Below are 15,314 nucleotides of genomic sequence, written 5' to 3' on the forward strand. Positions count from 1 at the left end.
TAATTACTGTGTGGGAAGCTAAAATCCCAGTAATACTATGGCTCCTTTGATACATACAGTACCTTCCTGATCTCATTATAGAATAAGCAGTCTGTGGCTATGTTTGAATTACTGTAGGTGTCATATACAGTATTATAGAATGTGCTCTATGTTAGCCATTAATGGGGAAAGTGGTTTTCTGAAAATGGATGGATATCATAGAATCATTTGCTTAGTTCTCTAGCTTGTAGGTTATTTTAGACATAGAGTACTTACATCAACCCTGTGTTTTTTTTAAATACCCATCTACAGTATATTATAAGAATTATATAATGTTATAGCTATTTAGGAATGCAATAGGTTTCTTGTTCTTTCATTATTATTTCATATTGAATGAATATTCATATCATATCATTCTTAATTAAAAAATCCAGACACTCAGCAAATCATACACTGCAATCTCCTCATGCTGTTTATTTTTTGGTTTTATGGAATACCTTTTTAAATGCAAACACTAACTTTACAGTACCTACAGTGGGCTCAAGAATTATTGGCACCCTTGATAAAGATTAACAAAAATGTCATATAAAATAAACAGCATAGATAATGAGCTATAATTTATGCCCCCAAAATGGAAAAACTATAGGCTTTTATATGAATGAATACAATTATTTTAAAATGTGTTTTTAAATTAGTAATACACTTTTTTCTCAAAAACATACTGTATGTTTCAAAATTATTGGATCCCCTATGGTTTTCAAAAGAAATCAAACATAATGAAACCTGCAATGAAATATTTGAACTTCCTGTTTCATAAGGCTATAAAAAAGAGATAGCTAACATGGGAAAACTTTTTGTCATCCATCACCGTGGAGAAAGACAAAGAACTTACAAATAAGAGACAAATGGTTGCTGATCTTCATAAATCAGGCAATGGATACAAAAATACATAGAAAGATAAATATACAATTTAGCACTAATAGGGCAATAATCAAGAAGAGGACACAAGTGCATCTCGTTCCATGTCACGTACAGCGATGAAAACGGTAAGAGAAAAAATCAGAGGGTCACAGCTGCAGAACTGCAGTGTCTGGTTCCATCTTGGGTTCATCAAGTCTCAAAATCAACAATTAGATGGTACTGTACATCTATGCCAACAGGCTATTTGGAACGTTTGCCAGAAAAAAAGATCTTACTGACAATTAGAAACAAATTGAAGCTGCTGGAATTTTCCAGATGCCACTGGAACTTTGATTGGAACCGGATGTTATGGTCAGATGAGACCAAAATTTAACTTTGTGGCCACTCAGACTATCAGTACATTTGGAGTGGGGTGTACTGTATACAAAGAACATCATACCCACCATAAAATATGATTGTGGATTATTGATGTTGTGAAGCTGTCTGTCACGCCTGACATCCCTCCCTAGAGGGCGATCCACTGCTCTCATTATTGTTTGTGTCATTTAGCTCTCCAGGTGTACCCTTTTAGTGTTATTATTTAAAGACCAGCTCCTCCAGTCCTCGGGGCTCATCATTAGGGTAAGATGTCGCGAGGCCCGCCTAGCACCAGGAAACCCTGCGTCCGTCTCCTGAGGGCATAGGCCTCATCCCAGATACCTCCCGTTTCCTGAGCCTGGGGTCTGGAGGATCTCGCCCCGTCACCCTTGGACCTCCATGTTTCGTTTGTCCGTGTGCTCCCCCCTCCCAGGGATTTTAACTTTGTCGCGTCCCAGGATGGATTTCCAGTTGAAGGACTTTCGGACCGTGCTTTGACCTGCCCTTGGACCCGTTTGGATTTGGATGCCGTTTTGTCTTCCCCGTACACTGTCTCACGGACTGTCACTATTATTTTGTGCACTATTAAACCCCTGTGTGTTCCTTTTTACCACGCCTCCTGTTTTCTCCAGCTCTTACCGCATCGCATAGGGTCTTCTACAAGATCTGACACAGATTCCAGTCCGTGTTCGTTACAGAATGATGAGCCTACGCTAGACCGGTAGAGCGGTAATCTGGAACACCCGGACCCTCATCTGGACCTTTTTCTTTTCAAGATGCCCTTCCTGTTTTCCTGTCAAGATCCATTCCTGTTTCGCTGGACAAGGTATTTTTTGTGGATTTTTTTTTTTTAAAGGAATTCTTGGATTTTTTTTTCCTGGACCGTTTTGTTTCTCCGTTTTTTTTCTTTCCCCGCTGGAACTATTTTGAGAGTGGACAGCCCTACCGTTTTGTATATAGTATTCTCCGGTTTTATCTCTTGTGTATATAGTGATTCTGAATTTCCTTCTCTGGTTGTATATAGTCTGTGCTTGTGATATTCTTGTTGATAGTATTGCCCTTATTTTTAATTGTGTAGGGTGTCAGGAGCCGCCCTTGAAGGGGGGGGGGTACTGTCACGCCCGACATCCCTCCCTAGAGGGCGCTCCACTGCTCTCATTATTGTTCGTGTCATTTAGCTCTCCAGGTGTACCCTTTAAGTGTTGTTATTTAAAGACCAGCTCCTCCAGTCCTTGGGGCTCATCATTAGGGTAAGATGTCGCGAGGCCCGCCAAGCACCAGGAAATGCTACGTCCGTCTCCTGAGGGCATAGCCCTCATCCCCGACACCTCCCGTTTCCTGAGCCCGGGGTCTGGAGGATCTCGCCCCGTCACCCTTGGACCTCCATGTTTCATTTGTCCGTGTGCTCCCCCCTCCCGGGGATTTTAACTTTGTCGCGTCCCAGGATGGATTTCCAGTTGATGGACTTTCGGACCGTGCTTTGACCTGCCCTTGGACCCGTTTGGATTTGGATGCCGTTTTGTCTTCCCCGTACACTGTCTCATGGACTGTCACTATTATTTTGTGCACTATTAAACCCCTGTGTTTTCCTTTTTACCACGCCTCCTGTTTTCTCCAGCTCTTACCGCATCGCATAGGGTCTTCTACAAGATCTGACACGGATCCCAGTCCGTGTCCGTTACACTGTCTTGCTGCTACTGGACCTTGGTCCTTTGTTAAAAGCAATTACATCATTAACTCTACTACGTATCAGGATATTCTGGCCAAAAAATGTTGGTTGCCTTTGCCAGAAAGCTGCACTTTGGTTGCATGTGGACCTTATAGCATGTTAATGACTATAATCACACCTCAAAATCAGCAAAGAAATGGTTGATTGAAAACAAAATCAACATTTTGGAATGGCCACCTCCAGTTGCAAACCTGTGGTCTGATTGGAAGAGGCCAGTCCATAAGGTCATTAAGGATCTAAAACATTTCTGTATGGAGGAATGGTCCAAGATCTCTCCCAATGTGTTATCCAGAATTATTGCACATTATAAGAAAAGTCTCTATGGTGTTATCCATGAAAGGTTACAGCAAGTAATAGAAACAGGGGATCCAATAATTTTGACACCTAGGCTTTTGAGAAAAAAAATAATAACTCGTTTAAAATATTTTTATGTTTTTAATAAATGTTTTATTTTATTTTAAAATAAGTAATTGCATTAGAATAAATGTAGTTTTCCCATTTTGGGGGCATACAATACAGCTCATTCTTTGGGATATTTCATTTGTACAGCTTTTTTTCTTCAACAAGTACGAGCGATTCTTAACCTGTAAATTAATATGTAATATATCCAACTTAATTTCCTTATGCAGTTTTACATGCAGTATGTAGGTCATGAGAGCAAAAGACGCTTTTATAAATAATGTATAGGGTTTTGCTTTAAAAATGTACTTAAATCATCATCTAAATATAACAGAGCAAGGCATGAAAAATAGTGAAAAAAACAGCAATGAATACCACAAAATATTTTTGTAAAATTCTAAAAGCCAAAATGAAAAGCTCAAATTTATAACACCCTGCAGCTGTAATTTAACATTAAAAATATTCTGCTTCAGACTGCCTTCCAGTTTAGCATGGAGGTTGTGCTTGCTTTAAAGGTGAATTGTCAAGGGAAAAAAAATCTCATTTCCCTTCCACGTAACCAGAAACATTTCTGAAACAAAATCCCATTTATTTTTATCTAGAAAAAAACACAGAAACTAAAACCTATAAATCTTTATCCACAAACAGACAAAAGGGCTACAATGTCAGGTGCTTCCTTCCTGTGTAAAACACAAACCTCTGCTCAGGAATTACCTGTGACACCTGAACACCTTTTGGCAATCAATAAATGCCCAAAACAATACCACAGACATACTGTACACTTCTGGACATATCTGACACAGAATATGTTACAGTAGGTGGTAATACTAAGACGACTTTCTAAATTTGGAACAGAGATAACGTAATCATAACTAAATATCTATATCTTATTTTGTAATATCATCCATTTAAATGTGAAATATCTTATATCTGAAGTAATATTCTACTTTAAAAAAATGACTCCCCACACTCCTCTAGTGTTCATGATGACAAAAACTGACATTTTTTAACATTTGAATTCACTATTTTTTTTCTCCTGGATTGAACAGATATTGTACACTTGTTTTGTGTTATATTTTGGACTGCTGTCTGATGATTGGCTCCATCTGTGACTAGATTTTTTTCGGAATGATGAAAGCTAAAGCAATTAGAAACAGTCATGACTGCAATAATGTGACATTGTGTGAAGCTAGCTACAGTATAAAGCTTCCTGTAAAGGAATTATTGTTGCACAAATCTGATTCAGAAAAACATCGGATGTATGAAATATTACTCACACAAAAGCTCTGCAGTTGTATCCTTACAGTATGTGTGCATTACAAATCATCAGAAATTTCGGTATAGGGCAGATTCTATATTTAGGACTTTCTGTTATGTGAGATTTAAAGAAGCCAAGATTAAATGGTTATGGTTCATCACTGCCAGTGTGATGTCTTTCAATATGGGCCTCTTTATCATGAAAATGAAATCATCAACGTGATTTAATTCAGTGGACTTCATAATTGAACTGAAAATAATGCAGAAGTTCACATTACTGTTTATCAAAAGATTTTATTTTCACAGAAATTGTGGTTTATAATAATAAAAATGCAAAAATTCCCACCTAATACTACCAGAAAATTGGTCCTAGGGAGTTTTAAAGTAAAGCAGCATAATAATGTACAAAGACTTTTTCACTATGTATATGCTAATACAAGAAATTAACAAATACTGTATATAACCCATCCATCTATACATTTTATAAAGGCTTCATCCAATTTAGGGTCACAGGGGAGCCAGAGCATATCTCAGCAAGCAACAGCAAGTCAGGATACACAGACACACACTTTCACACCAGGGTAATTTCCCCAGAAGCCAGTTAATCTACCAGCATGTGTTTGGACTGTGGGAAGAAACCAGAGCACTCAGAACAAACCCACATAAACACAGGAAGAATATACAAACTCTGCATACATAGATACAGTACTACAGCACTTTAGTTCCAGAATTGAACCCAGGGCCCAAACCCTACTAGGGCAAGAATGATAACCACTCTGGTATTGTGCCAGCTCAAGCATGTCATGAAAAAAGGTTTACACATGTAATGTACATTATTAAAAATAGAGAATTCATAATGTTCAGAGTTTTGAGCAGTTTTAGAAACAAAAACAGAAAACTGTCTTTTTCACACTGCATGTGATTCTAATTATGTTTTCTAATGCTTTAAGCAAAGGGTTGTGGGTGTGTGAAACAAGCTACACAGCCATGTTGTTGAAACTGATCTTTTAAAATGGCAGCTGAAAATCCCCAGATCAATTAGCTACTAACTGCCAAATGGATAGGACGGGACAAATGGTCTTATCTCATTGTTAAACTTTCTTCTTAATGGCGTTTAGAACAGACATTTGGAGAGAAGGTTAGATCCTAATCTTAAACACTTCTGCTTGCCTACAGATATAAGTCTAGCACCCAGGACTGTCCTCCGCATACTGCATCTTTCTCACATCCCTCCCCCCACCCCGTCTGCACCCTTGCAGCAACTGCCTGGTATAACCCTCATAATACTATGGAAGTTTTGGAAGCCTGTCCTCATGACTAGGCTGCCTTTCTCTCAGCCAAGCAAGGCACAGTCACACCAAATTCTCTCTACATACTGTAGTTCATCCCTCTGTTGTGTCCCTTAGGATCTAACCAAACTACTGAATTATTATTTCTGTAACACTATGAAAGTGTTTTCAGAAGAATAGTAATTGCAAGTGCTACTTACTGGGGCAGTGTGGTGGCTCTGTGGCTAAGGAGCTGTGCCTATTCCTGATCTGGAATTACTTTTGCATTGCTTTTGTCCTGTTAGTATACTTTTGTACGTTTGCATATTTGCACAGTTTTTGACAATTTTGCACTGGCACCATACTGTTGTTTACACTGTTATTGTTATTGTATTAATGGTCCATTTACTGTATATACTGCACCTGAGAGACTAATGAGAAACATGTTTCACTATACTATGCACCCATGTAAGTATAATGACAAATAAAGTTGAAATTTGAAGGTTGCTGGTTCATATCTTGTGGCAGGCAGTGGAATCCTACTCTGTTGGGCCCCTGAGCAAGGCCCTTAACCCCAACTGCTCCAGGGGCGCCGTATAAATGGCCTACCCTGACCCCAAGCTTCTCTCCCTGTCTGTGTGTCTCATGGAGAGCAAGTTGGGGTATGCGAAAAAATAAATTCCTAATGCAAGAAATTGTATATGGCCCATAAAGTGATCTTACTTTAGCTGTTTGCAGGCTTCATAATCTGTGTTACAGTTTCAGGTTAGATGTCTTTCAACCATTATGCCCAAATATTGAGGAAACAAGAAGTTCAGGCTGAAGAGTTTTAAACTGGATGTTGTACTGTGTGTATGATGCAGAAACAGGTATTAAATTTGTACTAGAACAAATACTGTATTTGTTTTTAAATTGAATTTCAAATTAAGATAGATAAAGAGAGATAAAATAAAAAGTGTGATAAAATAATTGACTACAATTATAACTGAACAGTACATTGTTTTTAATTAAATCTAAAATTAGAATAACCTTCAGACTTTTGACAGCTTTTAATGTTTTAGAATATTATAATTCTTTAATACTTTAAATGCTAAACTACACAATTTTTAATTAAAATAACATTTAATTTGAATTGTATTTTAATGGTAAAACATTTTTGTCACATTTATCATATTAAAAGGGTAAAACAGGAGTAATTAAGCTAACACCTGCCATAACATCTGTTAATTTACAAGTTTCCTCTTAACTAGATTTAGAAGAAGTACGCAGTTCTCTGTACTGTCAGAACCAAACTTCAGAAATATTATCGACACAAACATTTATTAATAGTTGCCCTGATACAATGCCCTGGGGAATCTTGACAACAGAATTCTGGAAAACAGATTAAACGTACACTTTTCTTTCTATTCAAAACTCATTCTAAACTCAGTAGGTAGAGAAATATTTTAAATCTTCTCTTTATATACTGTAAAAAGTTTAAAACCACAGCACAAGCCATTCCATCACTATCAAGGTGAGATTATATTTTCATGAAAGCGACAGTTGTGTTGTGTTGATCATGCCTCAAGATCACAAAATAAATTCAGAATTAAAATCAATGTACTATAGTAAAGGCGGTCTTTTTTGTGGTTTCTGGTTTTGTTTTTTGATGAACGTCAACAACACTAATGAATGCTTTAATTCAATACAACAGTGATACACAATATAAAAGAGCATGTGGGTAAAATGTGCTGTACAATGGCTGACCCTGCGCTCTGACCCCAAGCTTCTCTCCCTGTCTGTGTGTCTGTGTCTCATGGAGAGCAAGCTGGGGTATGCGAAAAGACAAATACCTAATGCAAGAAATTGTATAGGGCTAATAAAATGATGTTATGTTATGTTAAAAGAGACATCGTTAGCTCAAAACCATTCAACACATTTTAATAGTGATAATGGCAAAATCAATCAATTAATCAAGCCAAGGCTTTGTTTTTTAAATGGTCAGGAAGAATATTTCTATAACGGGGGGAGTACAGCTAAAAAGGCTTGGTCTTGGTTCAGGGAACATTGAGGAACCTAGATCCAGCCAAACAAAGTGAACAAACTGGAATGTGTGAGGACTGTAATTCTTGAAAGTACATGGCAGGATCTGATTTTACGTCACCAATGCTAACAAACCGATGTCTGTCAGAAAGGTGCTTCACCACTTGAACCTACATAATGTAATGCTTCAAACAATTAATCAAACGAGCATGATTTACAGTATCAAAGGCTGCTGATAGCTCAATAATGGAGGGAAAGGTCAGTAACAACTTTCACTAAGGCAGTTTCAGTACTATAGGCAGCCCTAAACCCTGATTGGAATCCTTTAAAAAAGGAATTTAAGAAGATGTCCGTAAATTGTTCCTGTGTGGCTACTGTATGTGTATGCTAAACAATGTAAAGGGTCATTCTACCTTTTTTCCTATGGTTCCAAGGGCTCCTGGTTACCACAATGCTCACCAGGGATAGTCAACTTTATGACAAAAGATCGATGAATGGATATTTTCTGTGCCTAATGGAACAGAATATGTGAACAGATTGAAATAATTGCAGTGTTGATTTTTAAGTAAATACTGTCACCGAGCAAAGAGAATGACTATTGAGAATAGTTTGGTTTCCATATAAACTGAGAATACATTTGCATGCACAACTCCTGCAATCAGTCAGTGTAATTTCTTTTTTATTATTATTTTTACAGTGTGCAGGGAGAAAACACATATCACACATTATAAGAATACAAACACATTATCTGCTTTGTATAGCCTTTATTATTTTATGGTGTCTGAAGGTAACAAAATTAGATTGAAAATGAAAAGAAATTGTGCTTTTAAAGTGAATGAAACCAAGAATCTCAGATCAGATATGATGCATAAATTACGAGAATTGGATCAGGTCAGAATCTGAGATGTCAGGCATCTTTTTAATAAAGGCGCTCTACCGCATTAAAAGGATTACTGGTAGGCAAAGTACAGACAGGGGGATTATGGGTAGGCTTAGCACAGATGAAAATCACTTTTATAGCTGATCCTCAATGGAAATGGGACAGAAGTGGCCCACATGGATTCACTGCTGTGTATTAAACACTAAAAAAAGAGTGGGTGGTAATAAATGAAAGAGGCTCAGTTTACCAAGATGTTCACAGTCTGGCTGACTGCATACTAAACTGCTTCAGGATACAGCATGATTAATAGGTCAAGAATTCACAAGGCCATGCACTTTATTTTAAATCGTTGATATTAATCTATGCCCAGAACTCATCTGAAGGCCCTTAAATGACTAAAACTAAACATACTCCTACTGTATGTCATGTCATGCAGTATAATTTAAAATGAAAAGTATAAAAGAATCCTTTATCTCTTCTGAGCTCATTAATGAAAATTCACATACTTGGAAACACCGTATTCAATCAACATCATATAGTCTGTCATTGTATACTGTATTTTTCATTCCCATTAATTGTATTGTGAGAACTGTACTGAACCAGACATAAAATGTGTATGATAGGTTAAATAATAGTGCCACTATTAGAAGAAATACTTGCAGACACAAAACATACTGCAAATTCTACAAATTACATTATGGTGGAGTAGGCCCACTCCTAAAATTAAGTCTTTCCTGGACAGGTGCTTTGCTTGTTTGGGAACTTAGGTGAGTATTGGACTAAATCTATTCTGAAAAAGACTTTTTTATAAATTACTGGGTTATTAGGAACTCCATAACTTCCCATCCAAATAACACTGAACTGCAGATGGTATGTTTCTATTTAAAGACACCATATAGCAACTTTACAGTTTTTTACACTTCAGGTAAGAAAACGTACTGTATATTTCTAACATGTACTTGTTAATGAAGTTATAATGTGACACAATTTTAACTCTGAGAAACAATGACTTCCTCAAGTGAGGCAAATATAGTTATATATGGAGATTAAAGTGGAGTTACAGGCCTTTCAAAAATGTTTGTTTTTTTTATACAGCGGTGGGCTTGCTCTCATCACTTACTGTACATTTTGAATTAACAATCTTGCTTGCAACTCTTGAGAAATCTGTTTTGAAGGTATCATTTTGATCAGGATTAGATGCAAAAGGAACAGCTGAAGTACTGTACAGCACACATCTATTATGGGATTAGATAAAAAAATCTAGAACACCTACAGGTAAATGGAATCTTGGAATTATTCTCAAATACCTTTCTTTATTTGTTTTGAATATCTTGTCTCCTCACTTCCTTCTTTACTCATCATTGCTGGTACCCAGCTTTGAAATGCCATTATAAGCACGTCTCTTGACTAATGAAACAATCTTATCAAAATGAGTGTCAAAACCCACTATGCCTAAAGACCTACCTGTGGTACATGGAATTTGAACATCAATGACATCATCGTAACAGACATTTACTATTTTCCCTCCGCAAGTGATCACCATCTAGTCTGGTTGGTCTGAATGAGGCGTTGATGTAGCATTAATAGTCTAAGCAGTGGTTCTCAAACTGTGGTACGCGTACCAGCAGTGGTACGTGGAGTGCCGCCAGGTGGTACGCCAAATGACCCTGGAACTGTGTTGTGTGCGCAGAAAAATCGGGACGGGTTTTCATATTTTGTATTTTGATACGTGGCGAACACGCAGCCTACGTACTACGATACAGTGCGCGCTAATAGTTCAGTGGACACAAGAGATACTCTGTAATTCTATACCACTCTATAGGAATGCGTGCTACAGATGCAAATTACCAATTGTATTTAAAAAAAGCTACTGTATCGCCAGCAAATAGGGAGAAAGGAGAATGTGCATGATTTTGGAACAATGCCAACGTTGTAAACACAGGAATGCATAGAAATATGTGCTACGAACACAGGTAATCTTGTGAGCACATGAAAGCGTGATAAGAGAAAAATATTTAAGAACTGTTCTAATTTGAGAAAAATACACCGAGCGTCTCTGTGTTTAGATCCCATGCGCATGAAATAAAAACTTTAAATAAATACAGAAATAAAAACGGAAACGCTGAAAAATGCAAGCTTGCAGATTGCTAAAGCAGGTAAGCTACACTATTTTTGAAGAACCTTATTTACCGTTGGCAAAAGAGCTGACACGTATTATGTGTAGAGAAAAGGCTGCTAAACAGCTTGACCTGCTGCCCTCCCCCCCCCCCTGAAAGACACAGTCATTCATAGAATTATTGAAATGAAGGATTATATCAAAAGTACACTGATAGAGCGCGTTAAGATGAGCAGATGTTTTTCACTGCAATTAGATTAGTCAGTAGTCGATTTGGTCAATTTGCTCGTTTACGTTAGATACGAGTTTGAGGGCATGTCCCATGAAGACTTTCTGTTCTGTAAACCGCTACCAACGGGAACTACAGGAGAGCACATATTTCAGCTTCTGAATGAATTTATCGAAGAGAATGGCCTCGACTGGATAAAATGTGTCAGAGTTTGTACAGACGGTGCTAGAGCAATGACAAGCCGACATAACGGTGTAGTTGCACGAATTAGATAGGCTGCTCCAGAAATTAATGAACACATTACAATATCCACCGCGAGACCTTTGCCGTCAAGAAAATGCCTGACGATTTAATATGTTAGACTCCGTTGTGAATTGTATCAAGGCTCGAAAAATTAATTCACATCTGCTTTGCTCAACTAAACAGGCTCACCCCTCTCACTGAAATGGTGCTTTTTTTAGTTGTTGTTAATGTTTTTTTTTTCTGTAAAACACTTTGAGAAGCCACCTTTAAAGGTGCTATATCAAATTAAGTTTATTATTATAATATTTATTATATGTATGTGTGAGTGTGTGCGCACGCGCGCTCATGTTGGTCATTGAGAATTTCTGGGGTTCCTATGAGAAGATGACTTGTACTGTAGGTGGTACTTGGATGCTTTGGTTGGATTAGGGGTGGTACTTGGTCCAAAAAGTTTGAGAAACACTGGTCTAAGGAGTTGAGCTGCCCTTACAGACTTATCATTACTAAGCCCAAATAATTGTTATTAATATTCTTTAATTTTATTTATGGCTGTTTAGAGCAAATTCTAAGTTGTAGTGATGAGCTGGACAAGAGGCTTACACTACAGATGCACAGAAAACACAGCAGTGAAAATAATTAATAAACCCTCAGTCTTGATTTATTAAAAAATCTTTGTTAAAAGGTATTGTTTTAGAGACGTGGGGGAGGTTTACCACCTTAAATAGTTTTGTTTTAGCTTTAAATAACAGTTCCCGATGATTTTTTTCATGCATACTGCAGGATTCTATCTAATCTTATATTATTTCCTGACACTTTTTTTTTGTTTTATGTTTTAAGTTCTTGAGTATTTAATTACATGCTGAAGAAACCAATTAACTGTGCTACGTATTTAACTGTTCCTACCCTTTCACATTATGAGCCTTAAGGCTTACAGTGAGCAAGAAGCAGTATGGTAAAAATGTGACATTCAAAAGTTCCTTTTTTATTCTTATTCTTATTCCTAATTAATTATCTGAGTTATTTTCTTATTGTTTTATAATATAACACATTAATAGTAAAACAATGCTTTAATTACAAATCAAGCTTTTGATTTTGATTACCTAAAAAATCAAGAGTATCTTTATTTTGGTTCCACTTTTGTTTCTATTGAAAATAAAATTGAATGAATGAATTTCACACTCTTTGAAGAAAATGCATAATGGAAACCAAAATATTTCTGTTATAAGAAGAAGTACCCAAATGAAGAGTTACTGGATATGGCCCCACATATGCTAATTTGTTTATAATAGAAGATGGTTGTAAATTTGTCTGTACAGTACCTCTATCAATGAGGTATGCCAATGGCTTTGTTCTCACAACCTTTAGTTCAAGTTCTGACAACCTTCCACATATTATATCTAGGTTATGCAAACAAATTATGCTGCAGACAGCTAAACCAGGAAAATGACATAAAAAATATGGACTTGGAAAGTAATGTGTATTTTGGCAAATAATCATTTGTAGAAGTCAGGAAAATATCTACAAAATTGTTAAATTTGATTTTTAAATTTTGGTGAAACACCATTTGAGGAAAATCCAAAAAAGAACAGTACATGAGAAGCCTGCATTCTCATAGCCAAAAGGTAGAAAACATTGCATATACATTTGAGTCTGTAGTCATTGCTTAAAGATTAGGACTGAATTTACACGTTTTGCCTTAAATATTTTGTTTAAAATATACAGTATCTCACAGATACGTAACCCCTAAATGCAGTAACTGCTTTTGCTTTGCAGCCAACTACTCAACCAAGTAATTACAAAGGTGGTAGGACCCTCTTTCTCCCACAACAGGCTCTTTATCTTTCTCAAAACCACCAGCACATCCACAGTCACGATTGTCATTCCTCCTCTAGAGGGCTCTCTGACCTTTTATTATTAGTTTCATTACTACATGCATCTGTCTCCTGTTTAACCCGTCACTATATAACTTATGTGCCTCCTAAGCTCTTGGCTCAGCAATGGAAGATGGACGCCCCTGGAAGCCCGCCTACCAGTGGGTCCAGGAGAGACCCGACAGCATAGGCTTCATCACAGCATCTTGACCATCTGAGACCGGGACTCGGAGTGCTTGGGCTCGTCATCATGTTTTTAACTTCTCTGTTCCTGTTCCGGTTCCTGTTTTAACTGTTTGTCTTGGATTGACCTCCCAGCCACCTGGACTTTGGCCTGCACCCTGTTTTTCCCTTTTGGACTCATACTGGACTTGTTCACCAGCGCTCCCCCTTGCACCCGGAGCACCGACCCTTGTCTGTCCTCCCATCCATTCCTCTCGGTGTTTTCGCTGTAGTCCTTCTCCAGTCTCTTCAGGATTATACCGTCTGCATAAGGTCCTAAATACGCACTACACAGGAGTCAGGATCAGCTCCTGTTACACAGACCAGACCAGACAGTTAGTTGCTTGTCAGACAGTTGTCAGACAGAGACAACAGTTAATCGCTTCAGTGCCCTTTCTATTCTCAGCAATACTGTGCATCATTTACTGTTCATCACTGTCTATAGCAGAACACATGACACAAAAACTAACTCCAAGGGACACACTTTCCAGACCAGCACAAGTACTTTATGTCCCTGAGGAAAGGTCCAGCAGCTTTGTTCTCCAGAACAAGTTCCAGTTAGAGATCTAGTGCGTCTCTTGACACCTCAACACCTTCACCTCTGTGAAGTTTCTGGCTTCCTCCTCAGTCCTGGGCATCCCGAGTCAATTGTAAGGGGTACACTGCAGTGTGCTTTCTGCTGATGTGAGTTATTGACACACATTCTAGATGGCTGTATCTATATACAGAATACATGGTTATATCTGAAAACATGCCACACTATACAAATTGTTGCAGTGAAGCTATTAAGAAATATTTCACAGATACATTAACTATCAGGACTGGAATTATTGAAATACTTAGTGATTGTCTCTTAAATTAGAATATTTCAATTCAGTTCTAAAATATTAAATTCCCTACAAGAAAATGTGAATTTTATGTGAAACGAAAAACACACACACACACTTTAAAGGACCTCCGAGAGATTGGCGTTACATCATATCATCTGATTTCATATTAATTAGTCAAACTTGGACATGATGACATTGTTTATTGCAGATGTACTTTTTCTATCATCAGTTTTAATAGAATAAATGTATAATTATCATGCGTCGCAGTCACATGCTGTAAAACAATCTGCATCTCTGTAATAAAAAGTGTTCAGCCCATAAAGGAAACATCTACTGAGAGCAGGAATGTGTCTATGTTAAACAAAGTGCAAGTGTGTTCAGGAAGCCGTACATTAAATTAAAGCAAAGAAGCTTAACATCTTGCATGCCGAAAAGTAGAACAGAAAAATGTTAAAGAAACTTTGATATGGGAAGATGACTACTGTTCATGCAAAACAATAAAAGAAATTGTAGAATTTCCTGTTACTTCATGTTTGTCATTATAGAAACAACACACACATTTTAGATACTTTCACACCTACTGTACCTCTCTGCAGTCATTTCAAGTTGTAAACTGTGAAAGTGATCTGCCTTGAATAAAATAATAATGATATAGCAATATAATGATGATGGGGCCTATTCATAAAAACTTTGAATACAGTATTTGTTTCATCACCCATAATTTGAAATGGAAATTCAAATTCCTAACAACATGAAATAAAAGTAAAAACATTCAATTGTTCTATAAAATTCAGTGTAAGATTTGCATTGTTTCCCAGCTTTGTTGTACCACTTTCTCACGAAGCAATAACAAGTGTTGCATTCAGAAAGATGTTAAAAGGTTTATGAATGTGGCCTTAATACTTTAAACTTTGCTCTCTACAGATTTCTGTCTGATTAAGGGTCTCTGGGAAGACTACAAATATTTTTTTGAAAAATGTGGGTTAGAAAT

This window comes from Lepisosteus oculatus, chromosome 3 (assembly GCF_040954835.1).
Source record: "Lepisosteus oculatus isolate fLepOcu1 chromosome 3, fLepOcu1.hap2, whole genome shotgun sequence".
Lineage (NCBI taxonomy): Eukaryota > Metazoa > Chordata > Actinopteri > Semionotiformes > Lepisosteidae > Lepisosteus > Lepisosteus oculatus.